Source organism: Mesocricetus auratus, unplaced genomic scaffold, assembly GCF_017639785.1.
Source record: "Mesocricetus auratus isolate SY011 unplaced genomic scaffold, BCM_Maur_2.0 Super-Scaffold_100714, whole genome shotgun sequence".
NCBI classification, from domain to species: Eukaryota; Metazoa; Chordata; class Mammalia; order Rodentia; family Cricetidae; genus Mesocricetus; species Mesocricetus auratus.
Genome location: NW_024429270.1, coordinates 9,812,025 through 9,825,115, shown reverse-complemented (window position 1 = coordinate 9,825,115; position 13,091 = coordinate 9,812,025). Strand labels below are relative to the sequence as shown.

The 13,091-nt window shown below is 43.9% G+C and overlaps 1 long non-coding RNA gene across 1 annotated transcript; it reads left to right on the top strand.

The window, feature by feature from the left end:
- The first annotated feature begins 10,556 nt into the window (after window positions 1-10,556).
- LOC121137904 lies at window positions 10,557-13,091 on the top strand. The gene is made up of 2 exons (XR_005875171.1): window positions 10,557-11,154; window positions 12,390-13,091. It is a non-coding gene; the product is annotated as an uncharacterized LOC121137904 (long non-coding RNA).

Here is a 13,091-nt window from a genome sequence, read left to right as displayed (position 1 = left end):
TGCATGGGTTGAATTGAACCCCTCCCCCCTTCTGGTTCCAGTTGCATTCTGTCCTGATACTGGCCCAAGAATGTCATCTTTTGGAAAGTAGCATCTCTGTAGATGTAATTAAAGGGTCAGATAAGATGAAGTCTGGGACTAGTCTTTCTGTAGAACAGATGAACTCATTACTTGCAGCTGCTATGCTGATCTATGCAGCTTTTCTCTGATGCTGTAAACAAAATAAACAGTCACAACCACCATTTTTGGTCATTCCCTGTCAGGCACACTATAAGTCGTCTCATTTGTTCTCTCAGAGCTCTGTGAAGTGATTTTTGTTATTGCCCATTTCACAGGTGAGAAAACTGAGGCTTAATGACTCAAAATAATAATTGCCTTCACTCAGTGACTCAAATGGGTTTCAGAGACTTGAGCCCACATCAGTTTTGCATCTAAGATTATGTTATTAATCTCAACACATCCCTTTTCCACCATGGAGCATCTTGAAGATGGGGACTCTTTGTATTTCCCCTTGAATGATTCTAGATAGCCAGCAGAGTGCCTTTCACATAAGTCAGTTAAAACATATTGATTTTTGCATTCGCTGATGATCTCTTAAGTCTTGACAAGAGAGTTTAGTTTAAACAGAACTTTTGACAAGTCCCAGACCAATTTCCCTACTCTGGTGATTTATTTATTCTCTAAACATTTGTGCAGAGTCCCCATGTGCCTGGGATAGGATAGGCTGTGGCAATTTTTTTTTTTGTTTTTTGCTCTATCCTGAACAGACTCACTCTATCTGCAGTTTGGATAAGGTGACGTTCTCATTAGTCTTAGAGTAAAACACCTAAAGTGTCTTATAGGATGGCCTCATGTTGACCCAAAATAGAGAGCTGGAAGCCTGCTTCTTCCACAGGGACTCCCACTTGTGGCTTTAGGGCATATACATGGCTTTGGATCAACTAGACTCCCATGGTGGCTATCTGTTTTTCTTCCTAGTGAATAGTCTACCTTCCTGGCCATTAAACTGTTACCTGTTCCATCTGATCGAAAGGTTTGGTTGAGAAGCCTTTCTTTTAAATGCATAGTAGAGTGTCTCGTTTTTCTTTCTACTTTTTCCGGTGATAACAGATTGCAAGAGCCATTAGGTTGGCTATATTCTTGGTGTCTTCAGTGACCTTGGAACCCCAGATCAGTTGTTCTAAGGATCTCAGTTAATGGCTAGAAAAATTACGGTTTGTCTGAGTATGATGTGTGGGCAGAAAATACATGTTTGGTGGTGGTAAGTGCTGAGGAATGGGGTGTGCCAAAGAGAAAACAACTCAAACGATGAGATGTCATTTCTTTCCCATCTGCATGCCATGATGGAAAACTAAAAGCAGCGATGAAAGAACTATGTGATAATGTCCAGGCTGCACAGACTCTCCCCATGACAGTGAATTATCAATGGTGCAACTCCTCCAAAGAGCAATTGAGCATCATGCGCTGAACCTTAAACAAGCTCGTGGCCTTTTATCTAGCAATTGCTTTTCCAGGATAGAAGTTGGTTAAATCACAGACACAAAGAGCTTTGGATGTGAGGTTGCTTACCAGTCGCTATAGTAGCAAAGCTTTGGAAAGACTAAGTGTCCAACAATTGGGCAGTGGTTAATTTTTTTTTTTTTTTTGGTTTTTATGAGACAGGGTTTCTCTGTATTGTTTTGGAGGCTATCGGTCCAGCCCGGCCTCGAACTCACAGAGATCCGCCTGCCTCTACCTCCCTAGTGCTGGGATTAAAGGCGTGCGCCACCACTGCCCGGCTGGGCAGTGGTTAAATAACTTCCACCAATCATCCATTCGATAGAACGGTATGCACCCATTTAAAATGATGCTTGTATGCATTCTTGTTGCTGTGGAAACATAACGATCATGGTACTTGCTTTTATAATGTGCCAGACACTGTTCTGGGGCTTCCCAAGAAATGACTTAGTTAATCCCAACAACCTTTCCATACCAGCACAGTGTCACACTGACATCATATACAGGGAAATGGCCACCTACTAGGGTGATGATTCAGGACTTATTGACCTTTGGTGCACTGTGGATCTTGAATCCCAACTATTTCTTGATCATTTACCACTCTGTTTCTCACTGGGACCACAGAAGTAGAAAACCATAAAACTCTGTCCAACCAATTCTGGTTTTCAGGGAAAGAAGTTTGTTACCTATTGAAAAAAAAACACAACACAGAAGGGCTGAGGAGATGATTCGGTTGATACTGTTTGCTGTGTTGGCATAGGGGCCTCATTCAGTTTCTGGTGCCCTCATGAAAACTAGGCATGGTGGCATGAATTTCAAATCCTGGAGCTGGTGAAACAGTAACAGGTAGACTCGGAGTTGCTGGTCAGCCAGTCCTGCCAAACTGTGGGGTTTCAGGTTCACTGAGAGACCCAGTACCAAAAACAAGGTCGGGAACAATAGAGAATGATACCTGACATTGACTTCCCACTTGAATGTGTACTGTACCCACACACACACACACACACACACACACACACACACACACACACACACACACACAGTCACACATACAAAGGAAAAACAAAGACTAGAAAATACCTGTTTTTTTTTTCTGAACTACTACTACTGTCTGTAATGGGGGGGCTGAGTAGCGCAGGTTAGGGGACATTAATTTCTAATTCTGGACTTTTTACAGTAGCTGCCGTAGCTATGCTTATGAGCATCCTTTGCCAGAAAACAAAAAGAAAAACAAAAACCTTGCCTCTCTCAGGACACAGCCCTTGTCAACATTTAAACTATCAGCACAAGGCAGAGCCACCAAAAACTTTCCTAAGTTTTCTCTTCTCCCTTTGAGACCGACATAAATGGAGATTGCCAGAGGCCAGGCTTCCTTAACCATTTCCTCCTTAAGATAAAAGCTGCTTCAGGTATCTGTGATGATGGCCCATCCTGTAAAATGCTTGTCCTGTAAGCACAAGAACTTGTGTTCGAATCCCCAACACCAATGTAAGAGCTAAGCTCGGTGGGTAGGGGAGGGGTGGATGCAGGAGGATCTCAGGGGCTTGCCAGCCTAGCTAAGGTACAGTTTAATTGAAGTGGCATGCACAGACACCCACACACGCTTGCACAGTGCACACATGTGTACACCGCACACAGAAGAATGTTTTAACAAGCTGCTGGTAACCTGTGTTGGGGCAGCCTTTCAGAAGCTCAGATGGCCTGCCATGCCCTCATTCACACTGTTTTACCAAATGCATCTTTTGTTTATCCTCCATCCATTGGGCTCCTTTTCAGTGGTGAGCAAATGAACTGGATTTGGTAGCATCGTCCTCTTAGTAGTGAGAGCAATTGATGCTGACTGTGTGGACTCTGAGCTTCTCATAGATAGGGCCTTGCTTTATGTTGGGATGTTTCTTGATGGACATCCCTTGGGGTAAAGACACAATCCTGTGGATGGATAGTAATCTGCAAGGACGCAGATACATAGAAGAGGGTTGCTTTAGCTCAGAAATAGCAACTTTTGGAACCGAGGTGGGGCAGAAGCAGGAGCAGGAGCAGGAGTAAGGCCTTGGGTACCAAGGCAGCTAGAAACAAAAATACTTTTAGGAGATAAACAGTGCCCCATTCCAAGGTCTTTGTGTTGCTTGGATGTCCAGATTTACATTTTCAAGCCATGCCATCTTACAAGAGTCACCCCATCTCTTTAGAGTAGAGTTGACAGGCAGTTGGGAACCACCTACTTGTTAGGGTCGTGAGAACCAGGGACCATAAAGGATGGTGGTGGACCTGAACTCCTTTGTAGACAGGCCCATTCCTTCCCCTTCCTGGACCCTGATCTGCATGGCAGGTGGATGGCTAAGGCCTGTAAGAGGCATTCTCAGGAACCTGGAGGTGGAAGAAGGCAGAAGCCAGAGTAGCTCTCCTCTCAACTTTGCCTCTGGTGGACTTGTGGAGTAGACTTTTGGCATTGTTTTTCTCTTCGAGACAGGGTGTTAACTATGTAGCCTTGGCTTGCCTAATGCTCACTGTGTAGACCAGAGATCTGCCTGCCTTTGCCTTCTGGGTGCTGGGACTAAAGGTACATATCACAGTGGCTAGCTCAGGCAGTTTTGTGTCTTTTCTTGCTTCTAGCTCCTGATATGGAGATGCAACTCAGATTCCAGCTTCCCCTGAATTATCCCAGACTCCCCTCGGTAACATCACCTCTTTCTTTTGGCCCATCTGCATTGGGATGGTAGCTTCCTGATGTTCTTGACTGTGTTATATGGAAGTTTCCTGGTTGTTTTAACAGCTCTCTTGTCAGCTGTAGAATTAGTCTGAGTGTTCTAGACTGCTAGGACACACACACACACACACACACACACACACACACACACACACACACACACACAGAGTTTGTCTGCACAATTATGGGTGCTGGAGAGAGACCCCAGTTCTGCAGTAGGCTGAAGACTAACTAGCTAGTGGGATAGCTACCATGTGAGTCCCAGAGCCTTAGAACCAGGAACCCCAGTGATATAAAAGACCCTTGTTTATAAGGCTGGAGATCAACTTCCAACCCACAGACTTTCACACACAAAGCATGCATCTCCCTTACTCTGACTAATTAAATTTCCTATTTTTGTCACTCTGACCAAAATAACATGAGGAAAGAAAGGCCTGCTTCTAGTGATCTGCATCTGCTAGCCAGGCTGCATAGCCTAAGGGCTCCATAGCCTTCAAAATAATGCCACATGTTGAGGACGGAGTGCTTAAAGCATGAGCATGTGGGGCCATTCCAGACTGAAACCTTAGCAAGCAAACCCCCTAGGTTCCACTAGGCCATGTTGGGGGGCAGCATGCTTTACTTGGTATACTGAATCAAATGCTGATTTCATCCAGGAAGAACAATCTCATAGACACAACCAAAACAGCGTTTAATCACGTATCTGTGATCCAATCCAGTAGACCCGTGGAATTAAACTTGGGTCTTATTCTTTGAGTTTGTTCCATTCCAATGATGTCTGTTTCTCTGGTTGGACTCTGTCTGATGCAGGGATGAAAGTTAAGTTTGCTTTTGACTGGATGACTAAATAGACAAATGCCAAATTCAATTGTATTTCTCAAATCATGAGTCCTCAGTGATTGAGTGATGATGTAAGTTATGGTCCCATTTGCAATGAATAGTAACATGACACTATGTGTCTTATGGGCTTCTTCATATCTAAATTAAGATCTACTTCCAAATATAGGTATGAACTCTGGAAGTATTATAAAATGAGTTGTTAATATTAAAATTTCATTAATTGCTAGAATTTTGAACTATGGCAAGAATAAACTATTGCAACAATTAATTTTGTTAATGAAAGTTAATTTTATTTATTTAGTCATTTTCAAATATTTTCAATCAATGAATAAATGGAGGGATAGATAACAGTTGATATTCAAATATTGAAAGAGTAAACTAGATAGCTTTAGGAAGAATATTATTTCCTTTCTGAGGCAAGCAATATTTATAATTTTAAATAATAATACAGAACAGAATAAAAGGAATTAGATTGTATCATGATTACAATATTTGTGGAACCAGCATTCATAACCTTAAACAAAACAAGCTTTAATAACTGCATTTAATTTTTAGCCATTTAATTCTATCTAGGAATTCTATCTAGGTGGTGAGAATTTCAGGAAAAATATTTAATTTTTTTTTGGCTATCCTGAGAGAATGAATTGGGAGTGAAATGTCACCTTTGCTACTTCAAAACAAGAGGGAAAATCTCCCAAATTATGTTTAATATTCACAATGAATCTGACCCAGATGCAATAAGGATACAAAGCACAGAGAATTAGAGAAAGAGGAGGTGACACAGATAGTTGCTTCTCCCTGACCTCGGCAGGGAGAGAACAATTATTTAATCTTACAGATTTGAACCCAGAGGTGCTAAGATTGCTCTGACTGCTGACAGCCCTGAGGGTCTGTTGTTCCTGCCTCCAGACAGTGCCTCCTCCAAAAGTGACAGCAGGAACACAAAAGATAAGTTTTAATAATAATAGTAATACTACTAATAATAACAATAATACATGTTTTTTTGTATTATGTTTTGTTTCTTGAGACAGGGTCATGTAGCCCAGGACAGTTCACTGTGTGTGTAGTTGAGGATGTCCTTGAATCACTAACCTGCTTCCCCCTTTCAAGTGCTGGCTTTAAGGCTTGTGCCACTGTGCCCAGGTAATCGTAATGAATATGTAAAATAAAATGAAAGAGTTATTCCTCGCCAGAACCCTCCTCCCCCGTCCTAACTGTCCTGGCTAGCTCAGCAGTATCTAGTTCACACTAGAAGCACCCCCAACCTTGTGTCTTGCCCCTGCTGGGCAGAGATCATCAGTCAACTGGAAGAGATGCAAAACCCCAGTCAGTTGAAGTCTTCTGAGGCTTGAGCCCATGGTCCCCAAACAAACTGTGAAGTCTTTGTTAAATAAATTTGCTTGTCACTGACTAGGTTCCAACGGTTACAATTTGCATCTCTCCCCTCTTCTTTAATCTAATCACCTTGACTTATTAGAGCATCAGCATCTGTATTCTCATTTTCCAGAAGAGAAAGCAAAGCTCACACAGCCTAAGTAATTTGTTACTTGTCCCAATTCGCAGGGCTGGTAAATGGCAGAGTTTGGGCTCGAACTGTGGTCCTGCTCACTGCAATGCACACACACCCTTCCTGTCTCTGGCAGCAGGCTTTCTCCTAGGATGTTCAAGGCCAGGAAACCCAGCTTCCTTATTTTACTGATGAAGAACGGAAGAGGCTCAAGGTCAGCATCTAGAAGGATGGCTAATTTCAAGTGTGAATCTGGGGCAGTGTAGACAGAGCCAAGTGATATCAAAACAATATCCTTTGTGTGTATTCTCCAGCACCATGCTTGGGATCCGTCTAGACAGATCCTGCGGGCTTTTGGAGCTCTCCACAAGTCACTGAAAAACAGTGTATGTGTTGCCAGTTGGAGAGGAAAATGCTGGTTGCTTTTTAATTTACCTTGTGAAATGGCTGCTGCCGGGCATGTGTGAGCTGTGTATGGCCACTAGATCACAGGAATGAGAGCCAGGCACTTTGGCCCGATCCTTGCTCTGGATGTGACATGGGTGTTTGGGACCACTGTCTGGAAACAGCTTAGCAAAACCCTCTGAGCACTGTCAAGCATGCTCAGGAGCTGGCTCTTTGCTTCAAGGCATTTTAATTACCCTGCGAAGTGGCAGCAGGGGAGGCAGGCCAGGCTTGGAGACATCAGTAGTTTGGCTGGAACGAAATGGCCCAGATGTTGCTGCTGCACCCAGCCCCTCTCCGCCCTGAAATGTCCAGAGTGCTGCTGTCCAGTAGAAACATAACACAAGCCACATATGCAATTTTAAACTTCTCTAGAAGATAGATCGAAAAAGCTAAGAGATGTGGTAGGATTAATCTTAACAATATATTTTGCCTACTCTAATGTAATCATCTCTTAGAGTCTGTGGGGGATTCCTTCCATGGAATCCCCAGGTCCAGAAATCCATGGTGCTCTAGTTCTTTATAAAATTGCAAATAATCTACATCACGTGCTTTAAATAATCTCAAGGTTATTTATAATACCCAATACAATGTCCGTGTTATGCAAATAGTTGAAATTATGTGTTGTTTAAAGAATCTGTAGATATAATCTTCTTGGTATTGGCCATGGATGGCGCCCTGGGTCTCATGTTTACTACACACTCTACACAGAGCTGCCCTTCCCCAGGCTCCTTAGAGGATGTTGCCTCAAAAGCAGCACACCTCTGCAAGGTTCTCTGTCCATAGTACAGCACTTTCCACCTTCCTTCTCTGCTCCAAAGCTTTCAGCAACTCCTGCTATTGGACTGTTGGAGCCAGCTATGTATTGCAACAGTTTGTGTGTCTTCTTGCCTCCCTGTCCAACAGAAAGGAAGAGTTTTTTTTAATAGTGTTGGGTAGGGCACTACTGTGTACCTATTATGCCCAAATCTTAAGACCTTGGGTTTCCTGAGTTATGTTAAATGTTATTTTCTGCCTGCCGCAATATAACTTCCTGGTATGGAAGGATGCAACAGGCATTGTGTATGGCTTTATATGATTCTCTGATTTAATTATTGGGACAATTGCAAAAGGAAGGTTTTAAGTAATGGTAAATGGGGGCGCAGAGTACAAAGTCCAACCTAGATCTGATGATTCCATGTTTTTGTGGCAGCTGCCTTGTGCTGGGCTCAGACTCAGTGTAGGATCTCAGAAAATCTGCATTAATCCTAAGTTTTGAGCCTGTGTCTCATTCTTCCTTGGGATGAACAGTAGGCAGACAGAAGCTGCACAGCACAGAGCTTCCTTTCTGATCCCAGCTTGGGCTTGTAGGAATGCTGACCATTGCCTTTTTGGGAGTTAGGTAGAGCAGAACCAGCTCTCTAGGCAGCTAGGCAGCAAATTGGAAGGGCGAGTGTGATAAATGTCTTCGTGGTACCACACTCTCTCATATGATGCTGATGCTGGCGTTCTGCCCTTGGGCTTCCCTAGACATGGCTATATTTATGAGGTGCATGAGTCACACTCACTTATTGCCAGAGTATGATGTTGTGCCTTGGTGCTGTATTGAGAGCACAGCGAAAATAAAGATGTGCTGCTAATAAAATGTCAATTAGTATTGCAGGAAAAAGAAAGAAAGGAAAAGACTGACGTATATCCTCTCAGTGATTTCCTTCTAATTAGCCAAATAAATATGCAAGCCTCCCACTCGGGTGTGTGTTTGTTTGCTTTAGAACACTGTAATTACATGCCCACCCACAGCTTTAGAAGCTTCTGGGAACCGGAAACCTCCGCACAAGGGCTTTGGCTAAGAGGAAGTGAGCCAGTCAATCTCAACTGGGCTGAAACTCCCTCCTGCCCACTGGTGTAAATTTCTGGAGTATGGAGGCTGCACTGATTAATTTTTGTCACATAAACTGGAGTCACCTGGGAAAAGGCCCCTCAACTGAAAAAGTGTCTCCATCAGATTGGCCTGTGGGTATGTCTATGGGGCATTTTTTTTTTTTTTTTGGTTGCTGATTGATGGAGGATGGCCCAGGCTACCTTGAACAGTGACATCCCTGGGTAGATGGGCCTGGGTTATGTAAGAAAGGTATCTGAACAAGCCATGGAAAGTAAGTCAGTATGTAGCGTTTCTTTGTGAGCTCTGCTTCAGGTCCCGCTTTGTTTTCCCTCAGTGATGGGTTGTGACTTGGAGTTGTAAGATGGGATGATGAACCCTTTCTTCTTTAAGCTGTTTTTTTTCTTTTAATATTTGTTTTTAGTCAGTTAATTAACTAATTAGTCAGTGTATTTATTTATGTGTATGTGCCCGAGTATATGTATGTATGTGCATCATGTATGAGCCGAAGCCAATGGAATTCAAAAGAGCCTTGGAATCTCCTGGAACTGGAGTTACAGATGGTTGTGAGCTGCTGTGTGGGTGTTGGGAACTGAACCCTTGTCCTCTGCAAGAGCAGCAAGTGCTCTTAACTGGTGAGCCGCACTCCTCCTTCCTACACTGATTTTGGTCAGTGTTTTATGACAGCATAACACAAACTAGAATGCCTGCCGTCACTCAAATGTTTGGCTCCCTTGATCTTCCTGGCAAGTACACAGGTTCCATTCCATACAGAGGAAAGGGGACTAGGGAAGGACCCCAGAGAGATGAATTATGCACAACTTTGGGGAAAGTTCTGAAATCTCCAGCCCCTTGTTCCCCTTTGCTGGAAGGAGGACGGCCTAGCCCTCCTGGTTCCAAGGCAACACTCATTTCCACTACCACCAGCATCATGCTCCATCTCTCCTGTTTGTCCACAATTCACAGGTTCTTCAAAAATACATTACATCTTCAGTTTACATTTAGTTTGTAACCATTTCTTCCACTTTGGGGCATGTTAGATTGTATTTTGAGAAATGTGCCTCTCTGAGATACAGCTACACCGTGAAGAGAGTAGAACGTGTATACAACTAATAAATATCGATTCACAGGCTGGTGATGTGTTATGAGAAAACCGGTTATCAAAAGCTGCTCAATAAAAGAAAGAGAGAGACAGTTATTTCAATGAACAGGGGTCATTAAGATGAATAATCTGGAGGTATAAGACCGACGTTGGGGTCTTAACTTTTCTTCCTGTTAAGTGCATAGCCTGAACAATGTTAATCTTTCTTGTTTTGACATAGGGCTATCCTGGTTTTGTGGGCTTAAAAATTTATTATTTAGTGTGTGTGTGTGTGTGTGTGAGAGAGAGAGAGAGAGAGAGGGAGAGAGAGAGGGAGAGGGAGAGAGAGAGGGAGAGAGAGAGAGAGAGAGAGAGGGGGAGAGAGGGAGAGGGAGAGAGAGAGAGACAGGGAGAGAGAGAGAGGGAGAGGGAGAGAGAGGGAGAGAGAGAGGGAGAGAGAGAGAGGGGGGAGAGAGAGGGAGAGAGAGGGAGAGAGTTGTATATGGGTGCGTGTACGTGTGCATGTGTTGTACTTGTGACACAGCAAGAGTATGGCGGTCAGAGAACAAGTCTTGTGACTGTTTTCATGGTGGCCTATATTCCATGTGCAGTGTGGGCTCGGGCTCACGCCTTGCCCTGTGGAATGTTTGCTCCACAGTTTTCTCTGTATTTTGTTGCTGGCCTCAGATAGATTTACTCACATAAGATAACCATTGACCTTATCTAATAAAAGGAATTAGGATCCAAGGAATCTATTTAACTCATTATTAAAGATCATTTCCTGTTATTATCTCCCCTGTAGTAAAATTAGCTGTTAACTCTCGTGTTAGCACAACCCATCCAGTATTACTAGGAAATGAGGGGAAAATCAGTTCAGTGATATGTGGGTTGAGCCCAGGGAATTCCCTATCCTTGGTGCATATTAACATTATGCCTTAGAAGTTAAGGGAATGTTCTGTTAAGTGGAAAAAGAGTTGCAGAAATTTTACTTTCAAAAGTCAAGTTAAAAGTTCCTTTTTTCCCAAGTCAAATTAATTTTTGTCTCAGGGCAAGAAAAAGTAAATTAAAAACCACAGACTGCCTCCTCCTCACAGGCCCCATCTTCTCCTGGGTTTCTATCCCTCTTGGCTGCAGTTTCAGGTTTCACTGGCCCAGTTTGGACCTCAGAGAATTCCCAGCCTCATCAGGTTCTGCTCCGGGGAGCCTCTGACTATGGCAAGGTGAGGAAGTCTGCCCTTCTTCCTGTTTTACCTTCCAGAATTATCTCTTCCACCTGAACATGTGTTTTATGATGTGCAGTAGGACCATCATCAGGGATGCTGGACACTTTTTTTTTCCTGAGCAGTGAGGTATGCCCATCTGTGAGAGGGCAAACAAGAGGTTGGAGGTCTGTCCGAAGAGTATGCTTACTGGGGCCATGCCTGTGTGCCTGTGGAGGACATTCAGCAGCCAAGGAGCCACTAGACTTGGAACAGATGACCATGGTAGCGTTTTATCTCCCGGTGGCCGTAGGAATATCACCCGATTGCTGGGTTCTGATTTCCCTACCTGGTTCTTTGCCATCTCTGAGGCTCTGGTGAGGTTGCTGGGGAGACCTAGAGGCTTTGCCATTGCAGGATCCAAGGTCTCAGGAGAGCCTGATTTGTGCTTGGCTGGGAGCTCTGAACGTGGGCACCCCCTGTGGTATCTGTTCTGTGTGCTGCAAATCCGACTAGACTCCTAGCACATCTGCTGTGGGGCTTGCAGGGTTTTGAATCTGGCAATTCTCATGAACCCTAGAGACAGAAAAATCCCACCAAGTCAGAACTTTCCGTGATCAAGGAGATCAAGAGGGTGGCCAACTCGTGCTCACACGTTCAGAATTTTCTCAGTTTTAGCACTGAAGTCCTGAACTCTAGTCCTCACACCTTCAAAATGGGACATCAGGTCACTGAAATATCTTTCCTAGCTTAAAGATGGGGGTAGGGAACTAGCTGGGAGGGTAGCTCAGACAGTCAAATGTCTACTGAGCTCAATCCCTAGACCTAATGTGAGAAAGCCGGACATGATGGCCCACACTTGTGGGCTGAGCACTGGGAAGGCAAGGCCAGGGGATTCTTGGTGCTCAGCCTGGCCAGGTCAGTGAGAAAAAACAAGGGTGGTTGGTGCCTGAGGAGCATCTGAGGTTGACTTCTCATCTGTGCACGCCTTTGTGCACACACATCTGTCCACTCCTACCTGCCCACCCTCACCCCCAAGATGGGAGGAAAGACCATAGAGTAGACTTTGGTTCAAAGTCAGGGAGTGGTATATTATCTTAACATGAGCCCACTTTCCTGGCCAAGGACAGAATCAGGGCTCCACCCACATGACATATATAAGCATCCAAAGAGAGAGTTTTCTTCAGGCTTGCATCACTTGTTGGTATCTGACTTACAGTTGTTCTCTGTTAACTCCATTATCTTTAATTTTCTAGGAAGCAGCGAACAAGAAACCTCTGGACACTTTCTCTTTAATGAAACACAATTTGATTACACATCATCACCATTCCCCAGCAGACAGCCTTTTCTGGAGGGCTTCAGCCTGCTGTAGTCATGCCTGCAGGATTTCTGCATTTCAGTGGAGCCCAGTGGGAGCTTCTGAAGTTTTCTACCAGCGGATGGCTCCCAGCACCTAGACAGCCTATGTATTAATGTCAGGTAGACAAACCCTCCCTTGTGCTTTTATGGGTAATAGTTCTCTGTAGTCCCCCTGAATACAGGGATCCAGAAAGCTATTCAGGTTCATCAAAGAATCTTGAGTTCACATGTAGGAATTATTTTTGAAGCTGGTGTGGTGGTACATTCCTATAATAATAGCACTGGGGAGGTGGAGACAGAAGGATCGGGAGTTCAAGGTCAGCTTTGACTGAGGTTACAAAAGATTCGGTCTGACACAAAAAGAATTATTTTATTTTTTGTTACAACTGCCAATATATACCATCATGGCCTGTCTAATCCATCAGACTAGATATGGATCTGAGATCACAGATTCAGTCTAAGATCAAGGCTCAGAGCCAAAGAAGCCACATTGTGAGAACATTTGTTTCTGTGGATGTCAGTCTTGGCATTGAATGTGTAAGGTGACGTGAGCAATGGTGGCCTTCCTCCTAAACATTTGGATTAAAGAGTACAACAGA